The sequence below is a fragment of the Notamacropus eugenii genome, chromosome 5 (assembly GCF_028372415.1).
Source record: "Notamacropus eugenii isolate mMacEug1 chromosome 5, mMacEug1.pri_v2, whole genome shotgun sequence".
Lineage (NCBI taxonomy): Eukaryota > Metazoa > Chordata > Mammalia > Diprotodontia > Macropodidae > Notamacropus > Notamacropus eugenii.
Genome location: NC_092876.1, coordinates 87,746,707 through 87,767,282, shown reverse-complemented (window position 1 = coordinate 87,767,282; position 20,576 = coordinate 87,746,707). Strand labels below are relative to the sequence as shown.

The 20,576-nt window shown below is 38.5% G+C and overlaps 1 protein-coding gene across 1 annotated transcript in view; it reads left to right on the top strand.

The window, feature by feature from the left end:
• The first annotated feature begins 3,086 nt into the window (after positions 1-3,086).
• Positions 3,087-20,576, top strand: part of LOC140504779 (interferon-induced very large GTPase 1-like) — a 32,967-nt gene continuing 15,477 nt past the window's right edge. Inside the window, exon 1 of the mRNA XM_072610108.1 lies at positions 3,087-3,215. The gene's annotated coding sequence lies outside the window, so the exon portion shown is untranslated. The remainder of the gene's footprint in view (positions 3,216-20,576) is intronic.

The window sequence follows — 20,576 nt, the reverse complement described above, 5'->3', positions numbered from 1 at the left end:
TGAATAATCTCTTCATACCCACTTGGCCTCCAGATCCTCCCAGCCAGTGCTTGGGGTCTGAGATTCAAATGCTGCTTCCCAGCCTCAGGGCTTTGGGCTGGGGCGGGGCTGCTATTCAGTGTGAGATCAAGTTCAGGTGCTCAGGTGGGGGCAGGGCCACCTCAGGGGCTCAGTTCCCTCAGGGGGTTTATGCAGAGACCTTCAACAATGGATCTGGGCTCCTGCCTGCTTGGGGAGCCCCTGTCTGCTCTCGTCTCCGCTGCTGCCTCCTGAGGGGGCCCGAGCCACGGGGACACCCCACTCCCCCGTTGGCCACCCAAAAAGACTCTCTCACTCATGCCTGGCGCCTGTGAATGGAGGGACCCGTGCGGCCGCTGGAGATTCCATGCCTGAAGCCTGCTCGAATCTGCTCCTCTTGGTGCCCCGCAGCCACAGCAGGGCTGGGGTGTGCTCTTCGTCCAGGGCGTGACGGACCTTTTGCGTCAGGTCTGTCTGGAACAGAAATCTCATCCTCTCCATTGTTCTGTGGCTTCTGCTGCTCCAGAATTTGTTGCTCCAGAATCTGTTTTACAGATATTTTATGGGCTGTGGGTTCAGAGGTAGCGTATGTGCATCTTTCTATTCCGCCATCTTGGCTCTGCCCAATATTTCTTTTTAAAGGAACACAATGAGGAAACTGAGCCAGGAGGATCTCATTTTAGCCTGAGGCTAAAATTGTCCTCTCAGATTTTCCCATAGGCAGACATCTACCTGAGTCACATTCTTTCTGAGTAGCTTGTGGCATTTCTTTCAGATGGTGCATTATTGACTATTGATTACGGATGAATTGAATTATTATGATCTGACAACTCAAAATCAGTTATAGTTCTTTGAATTTTTACCTCAAACAGCAAGTTCCACTAAGCAGAGTAATGAGGGCTGGGGTGGGGGGGTGGGGGTGGTGATACACCTACAAAGACCAGGGTAGGAGGGGCAGGTCCCCTGGAAGGAATTCGCAGACTCAAGCATTGTTCAGGTCAAGGTAAAGATCTGCTACACTTTTCAGCAGGCAAGAGTTCTTAGGGAACCTGCAACCTTACAGGGGTATAGATAAAGTTTATATAGGATATTCCACAATAAAGCATGTGCCAAATAAGCTAACTAGGTGTTTTGGGGTGGGATTAGGGAGTGGTTAGTTCTTAAAGGAACATGCACTTCGGGTATCTACTGTGCAGGTATCCTGTAATAAACAGGTTTTTGAAATTGCTGACACAGAAAAGAGCATTTTTAGATCAAAGCAAAGCAGTCTGATTGATTATTTCAGACTTTGGCCCTCATTAAAAGTCCAAAAATGATATTAAATATTATCAATACCTAGGATGTAGTCAGGAATAGGGGAGACATATGTCTCATATTCTTTAGGTGCAACCTTCCTATTCCCAGTGGAATAGCTGCTTTCTTAACCCAAATTGCATGTCCCCCATATCTATGTATCACAGCGGTCTTCCCAGGAAACTGGTCAGGGTTACCGTACACCAAAGAACATTCTGACCCAGAATCAACCAGTGCTAACACGCTTTGTGCATTTTTTGGGGACCAAGAAATTGGAGTTCAACTTAAGGCCCCTGGTCCCACCTGGTCCTGAAAGACAGATCCCTTGACCTTCCCCTCAGTTGAAAATGAAGAAGCCAGTCTTCCTATTGGTGAGAGTTGTCTTGGGCAGGAACCTAGTTCTTCATGAAATCCTGCAATGACACTGCCCTCACTCTTGATCCTGAACCCTTATGGACTAGCATCTCAGGGTACTTTTTATACAATGGCTTGAACCTCTCTTCAGGTTTCAACTGTTGCCACAGTTCCAACAACACTTTATTTGTCCACCCAACTAAATTTTTCCTGTCTGCCCCAGCCTCTGTCAGGTCAGCCAACATTTGATTGTGGATAACTCTGACACATCTCTTCTAGGCTTTTTGCCCTTTATTTTCCTTGGCAACTTCACTTTGTACTCCCTTTTTGCTCTGTGTTTTTAGCCTCCCTTAGATCCACAATAGTGTGGGTCACCACATTAATGGATCATCCCTCATACAGGGCTAATATAGCTATTAAGGGCCCAAAATGTTGAGAGGATGTTATCTAAAGCTGTAGGTGCCTCATACCTGCTGCAAAAATCTCCTCATCAGGGTCTCTGGTATTCAAATTATAGATAGCATCCTTCATATCCAGTTCCCTTATCACCTGCTGTAGGTCAGCATAAGTCTGCCATTGGCTAGGGGCTGAGTGAAATGAGGACGTTGTGAAGATTTCTCATAATAAAAATGAATAATATTGTATTTTCCTTAGCATGGGATAATGATCTGAGGCTGGGGAGAAATGTGATTTTTAGAGAGGTATGTGATTTTAGAATTGGGGTCTAAGCACAGACATCCAAGCACCCCATCTAAAAGAAGGGAGAGTTTGGGAGTAGGATAATGAGAGCAGTTTTAAAAATGCTGTTTGAAATATGTATGAGACATCAAATTCTAAATGAGCAGTAGGCAGTTCATGATGTGGGCGTGGGAGATCAGAAGCAAGACTAAGGCTGGAAATATAGATTTGGTAGTTGTCACCTTGCACACAATCATTATACATATGGGAACTATTGAAGTGCAGTAGAAGGAGAGCCAGCTGAAGATCCTAGATCATAGTTCAAGTTCTGTCTAAGATACAAACTGTCTGTATTACCTTACACAATTCCTTTAATCTCTCAGTTTCCCAGGGCAACTCTGCATGAACAAAAGTTGCAGATTAGAAGTAGTTCATTATTGATGGAGGGACGCTCTATAGAAATTGATTCACTGATCTGTTAAAAATTAAAAAAAAAATTATTATTAGAGCTGCATGCCCTTGGCTCTAAATCTGGACTACCTTTCTTTGATCTTTTAAAAAAAATTTTATGGTATTCCAAAGTCAGGCTAATTAGCACTTTAGGATATAATTTGAGTGGTTGAAGGGCAAGTCCTCTTTCCTCCTTTTGTTTTCTGTAAATGTCTATTAATATTCCCTTCTGTTTTTGTGAAAATGCTTTCACTTCCTGTTTTTCTTGTAGCCTGCCTCATCTTTATAAAGTCTCCCCAGTGTTGTGAACTTCAGTCTCCAGGAAGAGGAAACTTTGATTCTGTAGAAGGTTACTGCAGCAGAATCTCTGAAGACAGAGGGGCTTGGATAAGCCCCCTCATCTGAGAGACCTGGAGACCAAGGTTGGTGTGGAGTGAAGGGTTGCAAGTATTCTGAGGAAGGGGAGAAACAAAAAGAGGATGGAGTTGCGACTAAGCGAGCCACGGGAGGAGTGAAAGGGACTTCTAAGAGGGAATTTAGGGCCAATCTGGGCCAATCTGTTCATTGTGACAATGGGGAAACCAAGTCACAGAGAAGAAAAGGGACTTAGGTTGCATTAGTAGTGGAGCCAGGATTCAATGTAAGAGAGACAAAGGAGCAGAAAGAGAACAAAGGAGGCACAGTTAATCATTCAGCATTTTTGAGGCACCTGCTGTGTGCCAGGCACAGTGCTGTGTGTTAGGGAGACACAGGCAATAGTGAAAGAGTCTGTGCTTCAGGGAAAAAGTGAGAAAAAAAGCCAAGAAGATAGAACAAAGGGGAGAGACCCATAGGTTGGGAGCCTGGTATGATAGCTATGCAAACAGAAAGAGGAGAGATATGAGACAAAAATGGAATTGGGAGAAGGTTGTGTGTGAGGTGATGTGGGATGAGGTGGGGAGAGAGAATGAGAGGCAGAGAGAGAGAAAACATTAGCAGAAAGGGAAAGAAATACAGAAAGAAGACAAAGAGGGAGATGAATAGGTAGCAAAAAGCAGAGAAAAAGAAAAAAAGACAGAGAATGGAGTTTTGTTGGAGTCAGATTAATCAAGGAATGAGGGAGATCAGAAGGTTTAGGGGATTGACTGGTTCAAGGATCCGGGGTCACAGGCTTCAAGACTTTCAGGCAAACATATGCTTCAGGAGGCACTGGGGCACCTAGCTGCCCCCCAATTAGAGTATCAGTGCATTCTCTCTTCCATTTTCCTTTCTCCACTACACCAGGGCCCACACCTTTAAAGTTTTTCTATGGGAGATTCATTTATGAGTGGTTCTGCGGTGCTTTGCTGGGCTCCCCTTGATCCAAGAAAGTCAATCTTTGGTCCCTTCTTGCTCAGCTGGGCTTGTCAAAGCAGGTTCATTTATTTCCTCTGATGCCATGTCTTCTCCTGCCCCTTCTGGGAAAGAGAGGGAGTCTGGAAAAAGGAACTAAATCTCTGTGTTTAACATTTGCTTGTACATAGGCATGCAGCTCCTGTCTCCAAATCAGGACTTGTATTTGCTGTTGTGGGAGTGGAGCATATCATAGGAGGGGAAGGAGGGCAGATTATCGCAGATGTTCCCCTTTCCTCCTCCTTTCCTTCTATTTTGGTGGTTTTCTCACCTTTTCAATAGGTTTTGAAAGACAACATCAAGCCCCACAATAAGATCGTCATGTTCATCCTTTGTTGCCAAAGAAGACCATACCATCAAGGAAATGATGACATGACTTGCACTTGACTTTGTTTTGAGTGAGGGAGGGCTGTGCAGGTCACTAGCCTCCCTTTTCCTGCAGAACCATCTGAATCTAGTGACCTGATATTCTTAGGATGACTGGAGATGGTCCAGGATGCACTGAGAGCCCTTGCACCCTTTAGGTCAAGGTCTTTGCAGGTACTCACTTAGGGTGAGGCAACACCCAATTATTGAATAGGCTTGTTGAAGAAGTAACCAGGGCATGGACCCTTTAATGAGGTCAAGAAAAACAAAGACATGAGGCTGGGTGGAAAACAGCAACAGTTACTATTGATAATCACTCTAAAGTTAGGGGTTTCCAGGAGCCCTTGGCAGGTTCCCCTTGGAGTCCCAGTTTCAGAGGGTAGTAGAGTTAAGATTTTGAGAGAGGACAGAGGAGAGGATGGAAGGACAAGGGAGGACAGGGGAGGATAGGGGAGGACAAGGGAGGGGAGAGGAGTAAGGTAAGTACATACAAAGCAAACACAAAGTTATCTTTTAAGAGGAAGCACTAAGAACTGGGGGCAGGGAAAGTTCAATCAAGAAAAGCTTTAAGTAGGAGCTGGCCCTTGAGCTGAGCCTCTAAAAGACAGAGGTGAGGAGGAAAAATATCCCAGACACAAGGACAAGCAGTCTGTGCAAAGCCTGCGCAAAGCTGGAAGGTAGAATGCTAGGCATAGGTAATGGGAAGTAGGTCAGGTTGGCCAGAATGTACAGTGTATGAGGGGAAATAACATGAAAGTAGTCTGGAGAGATAGGCTTGGAATGAATGAAACATTAAAAAAATGTGACATATAACATTTAAAAACCTAAGTTTTTAAACTGCAAGTTTACAATTTCATATACATTCCTCACTATCTTTTAAAATGGTTGTGTTTGTTAAATTCTTAACAACAAAAGAAAAAAGAAAGGCTGGAGTCTTTCACACATCAGAGTATGGTTCTGACACATGAAGGGAAGAGTCCTTCCTCTTCCCTTACTCAGGCACAGAATGATGGCTCAAGGAGCTAGAAAGCTCACTGGAGATCATCTAATCATAGGATAGTGGCCTTAGCACCAAGAAAGAGACCTCAGGTCATAGGTGACTCATTGTCTGAATTTAAAGATGGGGAAAATGAGACCTGGAGAGGCTTACTGACCCGCCTGAGATCACAAATGTAATAAAGACAGAGAGAGGCTCTGAACCAATACCCTTAGTCCAACTTCCTTAGTTTTTAGAATAACATACTGAGGCCCACTGAGGGTATGCCAGCTGGCTCAGGTTTTATACAGGCAGAGAATTCGAAAGCTGAGATTCAAAAGCCCCACAATAGTATGTCCTTTGAATATCTAGTGATTAAGAAAACACATGATGGCAAAAAGTTACAATGATTTCAGGGATACTGCCAAATGAACTTATATTTTTCTGATCGAAACATCTTTGACATATGTTTGACAAATAGTAATACAGCTGCTTACCATTACTTGGAAGGCTTGTATGCATATCTGTTAGACTGAGTCATTTATTGAGAGAGTAGCAAGAATACCAAAGTCAACAGTGATGGAGAGCTTTAAATTCTGCAGAACTGTCTTTTGTCTGGTTTGAGAAAGAGCCTGCCAATAACTTTCTGGCATGTTAAGAGGCACGGGGGCAGACAATGGATCTCTTTCAACCTCCTGATGGTACAGGGTCCCTGAGAGGAAAAGTGACTTGTTCACCTCACAAAATGAGATATTGGTGGAGCCAGGACTTATAGAAAGACAGAGATGGCAAGAGACAAAGAGCAAGATGGAGCCCCACTAACATACAGAGGGAAATAGAGTGTCATCGAGTCAGTGAGCATGAGAGAGAAACAGAGACAGAAAGCAGGAAAGATATAGACTAGAGACACAGAGCTAGGAAGAGATATAGAGAGGGAGGCACAAAGGTGGCCAAATGGAGAGAGTGATGAGTGTGGAGTCAGGAAGACATGAATTCAAATCCTGCTTCAGACCCTCCCTATGTCTGTGACCTTGGTCAAGTCATATTTAATTTCTTTTTGTCTCCCTCGTGTTGAAAAGAACCTACCTCATAAGGTTGTTGAAAGGATCACATGACTTAACATCTGGATAACACTTCATAAACCTCAAAGTGCTACATAGTTGCTGACTATATGTATATGCACACATATATATACCAATATATATGTATATGTATATACACATACACATGTGCAAGCTATTAATTCTTAATACGACTTTTTTTGGGCAGTGTGTGTGCATGTTCATGGATGCACTTGTACATGCACATGTGTGGAAGGTGTAAACACCATCAAATGAGTGAATGAATAATGAATATAATAATCTCTTACTATGGACAAAGCACATAGAATTTGAGACACAAAGTGAAATATAAGCCAATCCCTGCTGTCAAGCATTATACCTTCTTTCTTTTAAAAAATTACATTTTAAATTCTGAATTGTCTTTCTCCCTCCCTCCTCACTCTATGTTAGAGAAGGTCACCATTTCACACACACACACACACACACACATACACACACACACACATATGTATAACCATACTATGCACACCTCAAATGTCTAAAGTTACTTCTGATCATTGATTCCCCCATCTATATTGCTTCTAATAGACCCTCCCTTATTTTGTTCCATTGCCCATTCATTTCCCTGTAACTTAAGATTTCATACCCTTTTCAATGTATATTATTCCCTCTTTAACCCAGTTCTGATGTGAATAAGATTTTTAGCACTCCTAGTGCTCCACCCCCTACTACCCTCCACTGTAACAGTTCCTCCATTTGTACCTTTTTTATTTGAGATAATTATTCCATGTTACCTCTTCTTACCCAGTTTTATTTTTTAGGGCCATCTCATCATAATCAACTCAACCTCAAGCCTTCTGTCTATGTATACTCTTTGAAACTATCCTAGTAATGATAATTTTAAGAGTTATAGATGACTTTCTCATGTAGAAGTAAACTGTTTGACCCTATCAAGTTTCTTATAATTGGCCTTTTATCTTTACCTTTCCATGTTTCTTCTGATTCTTGTAGGTCAAACTTTCTGTTAAGCTCTGATCTTTTCTTCAAGACTACCTGACCATACTTTAATTCATTAAAAATCCATTTTTCCCTTGCAGGATTACACTTAGTTTTGTTCATTAAGTAATTCTTGGTTGTAAACCCACCTCCTTTGCTCTTTGGAATATCATGTTTCATGCCCTTTGGTCTTTTAATATAGAAATTGCTCTATCTTGTCTTATCCTGATTGGAGCTCCACAGTATTTAAGTTTTTTTTCCTGGTGGTATTTTCTCCTTGACTTGGGACTTCACAACTAAACTGTAATGTTCTTCTGAACTTTAATTTTGGGATCACTTTCAGATGGTGATCAGTGGATTTTTTTTCAACTTCTATTTTACCCTCTAATTTTGAAACTTCATGGCAATTTTCCTTCTTAATTCCTTGAAGTATAGTGTCTAAACTCTTTTTCATCAAAACTTTAGGGATTTCAACAATTTTTAACTTGTCTCTCCTCTATCTCTTTTTCACATGAGTTGTTTTTGTGATGAGGTAGTTCACATTTTCTTCTATTCATTCTTTTCATTTTGTTGCATCATTTCTTGGTGTCATTAGCTTATGAAGTCAATAGCTTCACCTTGCCCAATTCACATTTAAAAAGTGTTTTCTTTAATATTTTTGATCTCCTTTTCACTTAGTTGACCTTCTTTCCATAATTATCTTGATTTTTCTCATTTTTTTCTTCTAATTATCCCCTACCTCTCTGATTTTTAAAGTCCTTTTAAAGTTCTTCCAGGAAGTTTTTTTGGGCTTGTGACCACGTTACATTTTTCTTTGAAGCTTTAGAAGTAGATATTTTGGCTTCCCTGTCTTTTGAGTTTGATCCTTTATCTTTCCTATCACCACAATAGCTTCTATGACCTGATTCTTTGTCCTTTGCTTAACCGTTTTCTAGTGGCCTATTTTTTGGGTGTTAACTTTGTGTCAGAGTCAGGCACTAGTCCTGAGGTGTGGGGGTTAATGTCTCAGACTTGAGGTTTTTCTGAGCTCTGTCTGGAGGCCTTTGACTTTACGGTTCTTCCCACGTTTTATAATCCAAGACCAGATATTCTCAGTGCTTCTCCAGCTCATACCATTGTCTATAAGTATAGACAACGTGCATTTTTTTTAGCAATGCTGTCATCACAAGTACTCTTACTCCCTGTGGTTCCTTTCAGCAGCTGCAAGCTTTATCTCACCCTTTGTCCTGGAACTAGAACCAGGGATTCCACTGTCCTGTGAGTGACCACAGCCATCAAGTCCCACTCTCTGTAACTACACTCATTAATGTATATTTATTCCTTCCTGCTCACAACTGCTGCCTGGCCCTGCATCTGGTCAGTGCATATGGGCCCCAGGTGCAGCCTCAGGCAGTGGAGAGCCTGGCAATCTTTCTGTGCTCAGCAACTTGACCCTGACACTATCAGTGAGGTGAAAGTTCTTGAAGTTGAGGTTGCCTCCTACACAGATGCCCCCAGGGCTGACCCTGACTCTATCAGTGGGGTGAAAGTTCTTGAAGTTGAGGCTGCCTCCTACACAGATGCCCCCAGGGCTGACCCTGACACTATCAGTGGGGTGAAAGTTCTTGAAGTTGAGGTTGCCTCCTACACAGATGCCCTCAGGGCTTGTTATTTGTTGGTTTGTTGATATCTGTCTAGAGGCATCTCTGCTTCAATCAGGCCAGAACACAAGGCCTGGAGGTCAGGTCTTTCCTAGTCCTCCAGAATTGTCTTAGGTTGGATAACTGTTTACTTCAACATTTAATTATTTCTACCACTCTGAAGTTCACTTTGAGGCATTATTTTACATTATTTGTGGGGGTAATTGGGAAAGTAAGTAATTTCCACCATCTTTCTCCCACATTCTTTTAAATTTTTTTTTCTTTATTTTCAGTTCCGCATTCTCTCTCTTTGCCTCCTCCCTTACATCTTGAGAAGATAATAAATACTTAAAATATACTCAATATACATATATACTTATGCAAAGCAGATCTCCTCCTTAGCTATGTTTTGAAGAAAATAAAGGAAAAGATCTGCATCAGTCTGCACTCTGAGTTCTCTACCAGCAAGTGGACAGCATTTTATATCATGAGTCCTTTGGAGTGGTGGTGAACCATTGGATTGATCAAAGTAGCTAAATCTTTCATAGTTTGTTATTCTTATAATATTGCTGTTGTTGTATATTATTCTCCTGGGTCTGCTCACTTCAACTTATGAAGGGCTGTAAAATGTTTTTCTTAAATTTTCTTCCTTCCTTCTGATCTTGGCTATGTTTGTTTTGTGTATATAACCCCTTTATAATTTAATGTAATTGAAATTGTCCATTTTACAACTTGGTCTGCTCTTTATCCCCTGTTTATTTATCAAATGTTCACCTATCTACAAGTCTGTTAAGCAATATGTTTCATGTTCTTTAAGTTTTCTTATAATATCTCTCTTTATATCTAGGTCATGTGTTTATTTTTACATTATCTTGGTAAATGGTTTAAGCCTAATTTCTACCATACTACTTTCCTGTATTCCCTACCATACTGTATTCCCAAGAGTTTTATTTTTTTCAGCAAATAACAAATTCTTATTCCAAAATCTTGTTTTTATACTTGTCAAATATGAGGTTGCTATATTTATTTAAATTTATTTATTTGCTTCTATAAATTGCATGTTGCCCTATTTTTTATCAACACCTGCCCCCCTCCCCCCAACTCTTATTTCCTTTCACTCTTATTTCCCTATTGGGTTGGATAGATTTCTATATCCAATTGAACCATTTCCAATAAGGGTGAAATTCAAACATTGCCTGCCATTGCCCCCATTTCCCCTTCCACTATAAAAGTTCTTCCTTGCACACCCCTTTAATGTGAATAAAATGTTCCTATGCTACTTCTACCTTTCCCCTTCTCCCAATGCATCCCTTTTTCTTCCCCCTTAACATTTTTTTTTCTAATTTTTGTGAGATCATCCTAATATACTGAGTCACATTCATGCTCTCTATTTAGGTATAATCCTTCAAAATGTCTGAATAATGATAAGTTCTTTGGAGTCACAAGTATTTTTTTCCCAGTTAGGAATGTAAACAGTTTCACTTTATTGAGTATCTTACAATTACCCTGTCATGTTTATGTTTCTATGCTTCTTTTGAGTCTTATGTTTGCCAATTTTCTTATTCACCTCTGGTCTTTTCATCAGAACTGTTTGAATGTCCTCTATTTCAATGTGTCCTTTTTTTCCCCCTGAAAGATTATACTCAGTTTTTCTGGGTAGATTATTTTTTGGTTGTAATCCTAGCTCCTTTGTCTTCTGGAATATCATATTCTAAGCCCTCTGGTCCTTCAAAGTGGTAGTTCCTAAATTTTTCATTATCCTGCCTGTGACTCCACATTATTGGATTTTTTTTTTTTTGTCTGCTTGCAATATTTTCTTCTGGGTCTGGAAGCTGTGCAATTTATTTATAATCTTCCTGGAAGTTTTCCTTTTGGGTTCTCTTTCATATCAATGTATTCTTTCAACTTCTGTTTTCCCTTCTGAATCTAATATATGATGGCAGTTTTTCTCTAAAGTGCCTTGAAATATGATGTCTAAGTTCCTTTTTTGATCATGTCTTTCAGGTAGTCTGATAATTCTTAAATTATCTCTCCTCAGTCAATTTTCTAATGCCAGTTGCCTTTCCAATGAGATATTTCACATTTTATTGTATATTTCCTTTTTTAAAAACCTTTTTAAAATCATTTCTTGATGTACCACAGAGTTATTGCCTTCCGCTGAGCCAATTCTAATTTTTAAGAAATCATTTTCTTCAGTGAGGTTTTGTACCTCTTTTTCCATTTGGTCAATTGTATTTTTTAAGATTGTCTTTTCTTTGGTGAATTTTTGTTTCTCTTTTACCATTTGGACAATTCTATTTTTTTAATATGTTATTTTCTTTAGTATTTTTTTGTGCTTTTCTTACCAAGCTGTTAATTCTCTTTTCCTAATTGTCTTACATCATTGTAATTTCTTTTCCCATTTTTCCTCTACACTCATGTCTTTTTTTAACTCTCTGAGGAATTCTTGTCAGGGTTGTGCCCAATTAGCATGTTTGTGTAAGGCTTTGCTTATAGTTGTTTTCATACTGTTGTCTTCATCTGGGGTTGTGTCTTGTTTTTCCCTACCACCATACTAGGATTTTATGGTTAAATTCTTTTTTATGGTTGTTTGATTATTTTTCCAACCTATGTCTTGACTTTGAACTTTGTGTTAAAGGTGGACTCTGCTGATCTGGGCTTGGGGAGGCACTGTCCCAAGCTTCAGGCTTTTTCATGCTGCTATTTTCAGAACTAGTTCTGGGGGGGTTTCAAGTTTTTGGTGCTTCCAAGGTGTTGTGGTCTAGGGAGAAGTGTGTTCACTCCTCTTCTTATCTGTGCTGTGTTCTTTACCCAGGAAGGGTCCTTGCTTCCTTGTAGCTACAAGTGTGAGTGCTTGGCTCTGGAACTGTAACCAGTCCCTTGATGTGCTGCAGCCACAAGTACTAGTGCTTGTCTTTCCTTTGGGATTTCGACCTGTCACCCTGCTCCTTTGTAACTGACCACAAGTGCTCCTTTCTGCCCTGCAACTGTGACCCAGAACTGTACATGAGTAAAACAGTTGCCAATCAGTGCCATGTGTACCCAGTGCTAGTAAAGTGTTCACTGTAAAATCTCTCTGACTAATTGTCTCACCCCTTTCCTTTCTCTGGGATGAGAGCTCCTGAAGTTGTCGCTGCCTTTGCTCCTGATCTCCCAAGTTTTCGTAGTTTGGTCAAATATCTCATTCTGACGCCTTGTTAGCTGGGTCCCTCCAAAATTGGAGTTGAGGAGTCGTTTTCAAATTGTTTGGAGGAGGATGTTGGAAGCTGGGTTGCTGCTTGAACTCTGCCACGTTGGCCTCTCCCCACCTTCCCCTTGAATCTTGATGTCACAGACAACTTCCCAACAACTAGAGCTATCCAAAGCCAACAACACGAGCTTCCTGGACCAGCTGTCAGTTCCCCTGTTTGGTGTTCTTCAGGCAGAGGCTGAATGATCAGTTCTTGGTTATTTTATATTTATAATTTTTATACATTCATTTTATATTTATTTAGTTATTTATATTTGTATTTTATAATTCCTTTCACGTATGTACCGCACTAATTGGAAAATACCTGTGTTCTGTTTCTCAAATTTTGTGATTCTTTAGAGCCGAGACCTTGGTTTCAACTGGTACTTTGAGTTATTTCTCTGTGACATATATCAGAAAGGGATCAATCTTTAACGTGCTTTAAGGGAAATGAGAGCAGTACTAATATCTGGGTAACTTTTAGGTCTCTGGGAGAACAGCTTATTGGAGGAAAAGGATCAACCATCATCTCCTAGGTCTTTCTCTTTTGGGAGTAGTTCTATCCAGCCTGGTACTATAATTCTGAAAGACTATGAAGGTGCTTGGGGGGATTGAGGCCCACTGTGGAGTAAGGGAGTATGGTTTTGACTACTTGTATTCACCAGTATGTTTTATATATTTGGTAGAGTAAAGTAAAGTCTGTCCTGTATTTGATGTATTGTTTTCATTGATACTCACGTGAAACCTGATGGCTGTTTTCCTTTAGTAATAGAGGTATAGATGTGATCCAAATGCAAAGTTCCCAAGGGAAATCTTAGCTGGTGTCAAAAGGGAGGAACACCTCAAGTTTGAACCCAGCTCATGTAAACTCCAGGCCTCCATTTTGAGCAATAGGTTACATAATAGTAACATAATCTTAAAGGTGTAGAATTCCGGAGTTTTAAGGAATCCTTTCAACTATTCCAACCCCTACACAGTTTATGAATCAAAACTGTAATATCTTCTCTAATTAGTCATCCAAGTTCTCTTTGAATTTCTCTACTAGGAAACTGCAACCTCAGAAACAATTCATTCTAGCTTTTAGTAGGTGTGTTAGGACTGCCAAGCCTAGAGGCCTGTATTGGGCTACCCGAGTCTTTCTTACCTGTCCCAGGTCTTCGGTTGGCCAAACCGGATAAACGTATGAGAGAAAGGACGTTCCAGAGTCGAACAGGGGTTGAGCTTTATTTCAGGGTCTGGGTTACAAGTGCAGGGGGGTCTTCCTTAGGAGGAAGAGGGGGAGATTTCCTAAGGAGGCTAAGCTTAAGGGATTGGAAGTAGAAGTACAAGCGGGGAGAGAGGGGGAGGGGAGAGAGGAAAGAAAAGAAGCGGAGCCCTACTGTCCTCTTTGGCTCCACACGTGCTAAGAGAGAGCTTTCCGGCTTCCTCAATCCTACTTAACTTTCAGCCACACAGTTTGCATCTCAATACCGTGCTGTTAGGTAACTAGGTGTGCTCCAATCCGGGACGACCTCGAGGGCAGGGAGACTCCACCCATCACGTATCTCCCGGGGAGAGGCGGAAATACCCGAGCTAGCCGAGCTAGCTCAGTCTGACCTTCTCGAACCCCCGCTGTTCATGGAGGGCCTCGTAAGACTCTAAGATTTAGAAGTCCCACTTTTACCTGCCTGAGACCGTCCACATGGAATTGAGCTTCCAATCCCAACATAGGACTATTTTCCCAATGAGTCAGAATCTTTCTCCGTATAATTCCTTCCCTAGTATTGTTTCTTGGGACCAAGATGATAAAAATTTAATCATTCTTCCATTGAATAGTACTTCAAATATTTGAAGATAACCCTTCTATTTCCTTCCTCTAACATTGACTATTGTACTCACCTTTCCTTGGACATCCTATATCTTGTCAGTATTTCTTTATATTATAAATGTGCTGTCCCAAATTGAACACAATACCTGTGATACAGTATTCCAAAGGACAGGAAGTAGAGGATCAAAAAGCTTCTCTTTTCTTGGCCTTACTCCTCTTAAGTCATCGTAAAAGCCACAACAGCTTTTCTTAATGCCACATCACACTATTTACTGGTACTCAGCTTAGCACACACTAAAACATCCTTGGCCTTTTCATAGATAGTGTGGACCAACCCTTTCTGTACTTTTATTAGATGAGTTTTTTTCAAGTCAAGCAGAGAAATTTATTCTTATTCTTATCAAATTTAGTCTATTAGCATCTGTGATAATATCTACATTTTATCAAAGTGTTTTACAAAGGCTTTCATAATATCCTTTCAGTCAAGATAGAGAGATGTCATGTATAAAAGAACAGCTAACAGAAGTGGTTAACTAGTTCTCTACTACTTTTCGCTATACTTGGAGTCCACTTTGCCTCCCATAATTCTCGCTGTCTTTTGTCATTTATTATAATACTTACTTCCCTTGTTCATACATCTGATGGGGAATTTTTTTTCCCCAGTGCTCTACTAATTTGCTTCATCAATAACTATTCATGTCTAAAGCACATACTGATGTACCTTAGCTTGGTATTTGGTGTGAAATATTGGTCTATTTTTAGTTTCTATCAGATTATTTTCTACTTTTTCCCAGCAGTTTTTGTCAAATAGTGTATTCCTGCCAGTAAAATTTGAATCTTTGGGTGTATCAGAAATAGATTAGGGTGGCCATTTTCCTCCACATAGTATGTACCTAATCTGTTCCTAATCTGATCAACCTCTCCATTTATAGAGTGGTTATTATGTATTATGATTTATTTATTCATTATTAATAAAATTAATTATTGATTATTTATTATGATTACTATTTGGAAATATAGTTTGAAATCTGGTCCTTCCTTCATACCTTTTATCATTGATTTCCTTGGTATTCTTGATCATTTGTTCTTCCAGAAGAATTTTGTTATTTTTTTCTAGCTTTATAAATTTTTGATAGTTTGAATGGCATGGCATTGAATAAGCAAAATAATTTAGATAGAAATATAATTTTTATTATATTGAGTCAGGTCACACATGAGCATTTAATATTTCTCAAATTCTTTAGATCTGTTATTATTTACGTAAAAGTGTTTTGTAATTGCATTCATATAGTTTCTTGATGTGTCTTGGCAAATAGACTCCCAAGTATTTCATATTATTTGAAGTTTATTTAAATGGAGCTTATCTTTTATCTCTGTTTGGTTTTCTTGATAATATGAGGATGTCTTATAATTTACATGGGTTTATTTTATACCTTAAAACATTCTTAAAATTGTTAATGCTTCAACTAGTTTCTTAAGTTGATTCTCTAGGGTTCTCTAAGTACAATATCATTTCATCTGCAAAGAGTAATAGTTTTGCTTCCTCATTGCCAATTCATATTCCTTCAATTTTTTTGCCTTACTGCTTCTGTTTTCATTCCTAGTACAATACTGAACATTAATGGTGATAATGGACATTCTCTGATCTTATTGGAAAGGCATATAATCCATCCCCATTACCACTGATGCTTTCTCCTTATTTCATACAGATGTTAATTATCATATTAAGAAAAACTCTAATTATTCATGCACTTCCTGGGCTTTTCTGGAATGAGTACTGTATTTTGTCAAAAGCCTTTTCCTCCATCTGTTGAAGTAATCACATAAGTGTTGTTGTTTCTGTTTCTGATATGATCAGTTATGCCTAGAGTTGTCCTACTACTGAACCAGCCCTCCATTCCTAATATAAATTCCACCTGGTCATATTTCATGATCTTAATGACATATTGTTGTAATTTCCTTGTTGTTTAAAAACGATTTTTGCATCGATATTCATTAAAAAAATTGACCTGTAGTCTTCTTTCTTTTATGTTGCCTCTCCCTTTTTGGTATCAAAATGGTGTTTGTGTTATTGTAAGAATTTGGTAAGATAACTAGTTTACCTCTTCCCTCCTCACAAAAAGTTTATATAGTATTGGAATTAATTGTTTTTTATTTGTTTTGTGGAAATCACTTGTAAATACATCTAGCCCTAGGAAATTTTTTCTTAGGAAACTCATTTATAGCTTGTACTATTTCTATTTCTAATATAGGGTTATTTCAGCATTTGATTTCTTCTTCTGTTAATCTTTGCAATTTATATTTTTATAAATGCTCACCTATTTCATTTAACTTGTTAGATTTTTGGCATATAACTGGGCAAAATATCTACCAATAATTGGTTTGATTTCATTTCCCTTCGTAGTGCATTAACTTTTTACATTTTTGATGTTGACAATTTTTTTTTCTTTTGCAAGAATTCAAATTAACCAAAAAGTTCCTCTATTTTCCCCATAAAAATATCTACTGGTTTTATTCATTACTTTAATGGGTTTTTATTTAAAATTTTTCTTTCCTTTGATATCTAAATATTTTTTTGGTGTTCAATTGTGGATTTTTATTTCATTCTTTTTCAAGTTTTTAAATTGTATGACTAATTGACTGATCTTTTCCTTCTCTTTTTTGTTGATGTAAGCACACATACCAACCCCATCCACTCCAACACCCCCCAATCCCCACTCCTACCCACACCCACACCTACATCCATGTATATATGTATATTGTATATACATATGTATATATATAATATACATATATAAACACACACATTTCATCACTAAGTATGGTTTTGGATGCATATATATATTATATACATATATAAACACACACATTTCATCACTAAGTGTGGTTTTGGATGCATTTCATACATTTTGGTATGTTTTCTCAATCTACCACATTTAATGAAATTATTGATTGTTCTATAGAATTAGAATGAATAAATGAGTTTTTCAATTCTCTCTCTCGAGGTGAATTAGAAATAATGAATGAATAAAATTTTAACATATGCTTCCAGGGTGCTTTATTGAATGTAAGTTTTATTGTATTATGGTCCAAAAAAGATGCACGTAATATTTGTTTTTCTGCATTTGTTTCTGAGGTTTCTATGCCCTAATGTACGGTAATTTTTTTAATGAAGATATGTATAGCTGAGAAAAAGGCATACTCCCTTCTTTGCCCATTTTCTTTTCTTCAGAAGCCTATTATCTCTAACTTTTCTAAAATTGTATTCATCTCCTAAAATTCTTTCTTTATTTTATGGTTAGATGTTTCTAGTTCTGAAAGGGATAAATTGAGAACCCCCAGGCCTATAGCTTTGCTTTCTATTTCATCTATTAACTAATCGAATTTTTCCTTTAAGAATGTGCATGTTCATTCTCCCTCCCTCCCTCCCCTCCATCATTTATTCTGTCCCTCCTCAAAATTCCATTTTGCTTCTGATCATTGCTTCCCTGAATCTGGTCTTATTTCTTCTCCCCACTGTATGTTAGATCCGTTACTTTTTACTTCCCTGTTCAGTCTGATAGATTTCTATACACAACTGACTGTATATGTATATCTATATATACATATGTAACTAAGTGTGGGGATATCTATATTTATACATATTGTTCCATCTTTTAACCAGTTCAGATGAAAGTGAAGTTCAAACATTGCCCACTCACCCCTATTTCTCTCCCAATATAAATGCTCTTTCTTATATGCCTCTTTTATTTTGGAAAAATAAAATTTCCCCATTTCTCTTTTCCTTCCTTTTTCTTCCAGTGCATCTTTGTTTCTCACCCTTCCATTATTTTTTGACATCATCCCAACACAGTCAACTCAAACCCATGCCCCTTGTTTATGTACAGTCCTTCTAACTGAGTTAATAATGATGAAGTTCTTAAGTCTCATCTTCTCATTTAGGAATATAAGCATTTTAACCTTATTAGCTTCCTTGTGACTTTGCATTTAGTTACCTTTTAAGGCTTCTCTTGAGTCTTGTGTTTGAAAAGTAATATTTCTAGTCAGCTTTGGTCTTTTCACTTAGAATGCTTGAAATTCCTCTGTTTCATTTAGTATCAATGTTTTATTCCCTTGAAGGATTATCTCAAGTTTGCTGGGCATGATATTCTTGGTTATAATCCGACCTCCTTTGCCTTCTGCTTCTTTATTGTGGTAACTGCTAAATCTTTTGTGAACCTGGCTGTGGCTCCACAGTATTTGAATGTTGTTGTTTTTTTTCTGGATGCCTGCAATATTTTTAACTTGTCCTGAGAGATCTGGAATTTGGTTATAATGTGATTGAGAGTTTTCATTTTGGAATGTCTTTCAGGTGGTATTTTACCCTGTGATTCTGAGGACATTGTGGCAGATTCCTTTATAGTTGCTTGAAATATGTCATGTATACTCTTTCTTTGATAATGGCTTTTGGTTAGCCCCTCAATGCTTAGATTATCTCCCCTCAATCTCTTTTCTAGGTTGGTTCTTTATCTGATGAATTAGTTCTCATTTTCTTCTGCTTTTTCTTTATTTGGACTTTGTTTAATTGTTTTGTGAAGTCTCATAGAATCGTTATTTTCCACTTGCCCAATTTCAGTTTTTAAGGAATCATTTCACCCTCCTTTTTGTTTGTTTATTTCTTTTTAGTTTTCAGCATTCATTTCCAGAAGATTTTGAGTTCCAAATTTTCTCCCCATCTCTCCCCTTCCCCCAATCCCAAGATGGCATGCATTCTGATTACCCTCCCCCCAGTCTGCTCTCCTTTCTATCTCCCCTTCTCCTATGTCCAGCCCTCTTACTTTCTTGTAGGACAATATATATTTCTATACCCCATTACCTGTATGTCTTATTTCCCAGTTGCATGTAAAACAATTTTTAACATTTGTTTTTAAAACTTGAATTCCAAATTGTCTCCCTTCTTCTCTCCCCACCCACCCTCAATGAGAATACAAACAATTTAGCATAGGTTGTACATGTGTAGTTATGTTGTGAAAGACTATATTTCCCTCCATGCTATCACAATCCCCGTTATTCTAATTTCTTCTTTGCCCCTGTCCCTTTCCAGAAATTTCTCCTTCTGAATACCTCCTCTCCCAATCTACCCTTTTTTCTATCATCAACCCCCCCCACCCCCGCCTCCATCCACTTATCCTGCATTTCATGTAGGGTAAGATACCCAAATGATTGTGTAGTATTCCCTCCTTAAGTCAAATCTGATGAGAGTAAGGTTCACTCATTCCTTCTCACCTCCTGCCTGTTCCCCTCCATTGTGAAACATTTTTCTTGCTTCTCTTATGTGAAATAATTTATTCCATTATCTCTTTTGCTTTCTCCTTCTCCAAATATGTTTCTCTTTCACTCCTTAATTTTATTTTTTAGATATCATGCCTTCATATTCAATTCATCCTGTGCCTTCTATATAAATTTATCTACCTATCTATCTATCTATCTATCTATCTATCTATCTATCTATCTATCTATCTATCTATCTGTCTGTCTGTCTGTCTGTCTGTCTGTCTGTCTGTCTGTCTGTCTGTCTGTCTGTCTGTCTATCTGTCTGTCTGTCTTTCTGTCTGTCCGTCTCTCCTCCTGTCTATCTATTTCCTCCAACTGCCCTAATACTGAGAAAGGTCTCATGAGTTACAAATATCATTTTTTCATGCAGGAAGGTAAGCAGTTCAACTTTAGTGAGTCTCATGATTTTTTTTTTCCTGTTTATGTGTTCATGCTTCTCTTGATTCTCACATTTGAAAGTTAATTTTTCTATTGAGCTCTGGGTTTTTCATCAAGAATGCTTGAAGAATTTTTTTTTTCCCTGAAGAATTACACTCAATTTTGCTGAGTAGTGATTCTTGGTTTTAATCCTAGCTCCTTTTGACCTCTGGAATATCATATTCCAAGCCCTCTGAACCCTTAATGTAGAATCTGCTAGATCTTGTGTTATCCTGATTGTATTTCCACAATACTTGAATTGTTTCTTTCTGCCTGCTTTGCAATATTTTCTCCTTCAGATGGGAACTTTGGACTTTGGCTATGATATTCCTAGGAAGTTTTCTTTTGGGATCTCTTTCAAGAGGTTATTAGTGGATTCTTTCAATTTTTATTTTACCCTCTGGTTCCAGAATATCAAGGTAGTTTTCTTTGATAATATCTTGAAAGTGATGTCTGGGTTTTGTTGTTGTTTTTTTTGATCACGGTTTTCAGGTAGACCAATAATTTTTAAATTATCTCTCCTGGATCAATTTTCCAGGTCAGTTGTCTTTCTACTGACAGACTTCACATTGTCTTCTATTTTTTTTCATTCTTTTGGTTCTGTTTTATGATTTCTTGATTTCTCTTA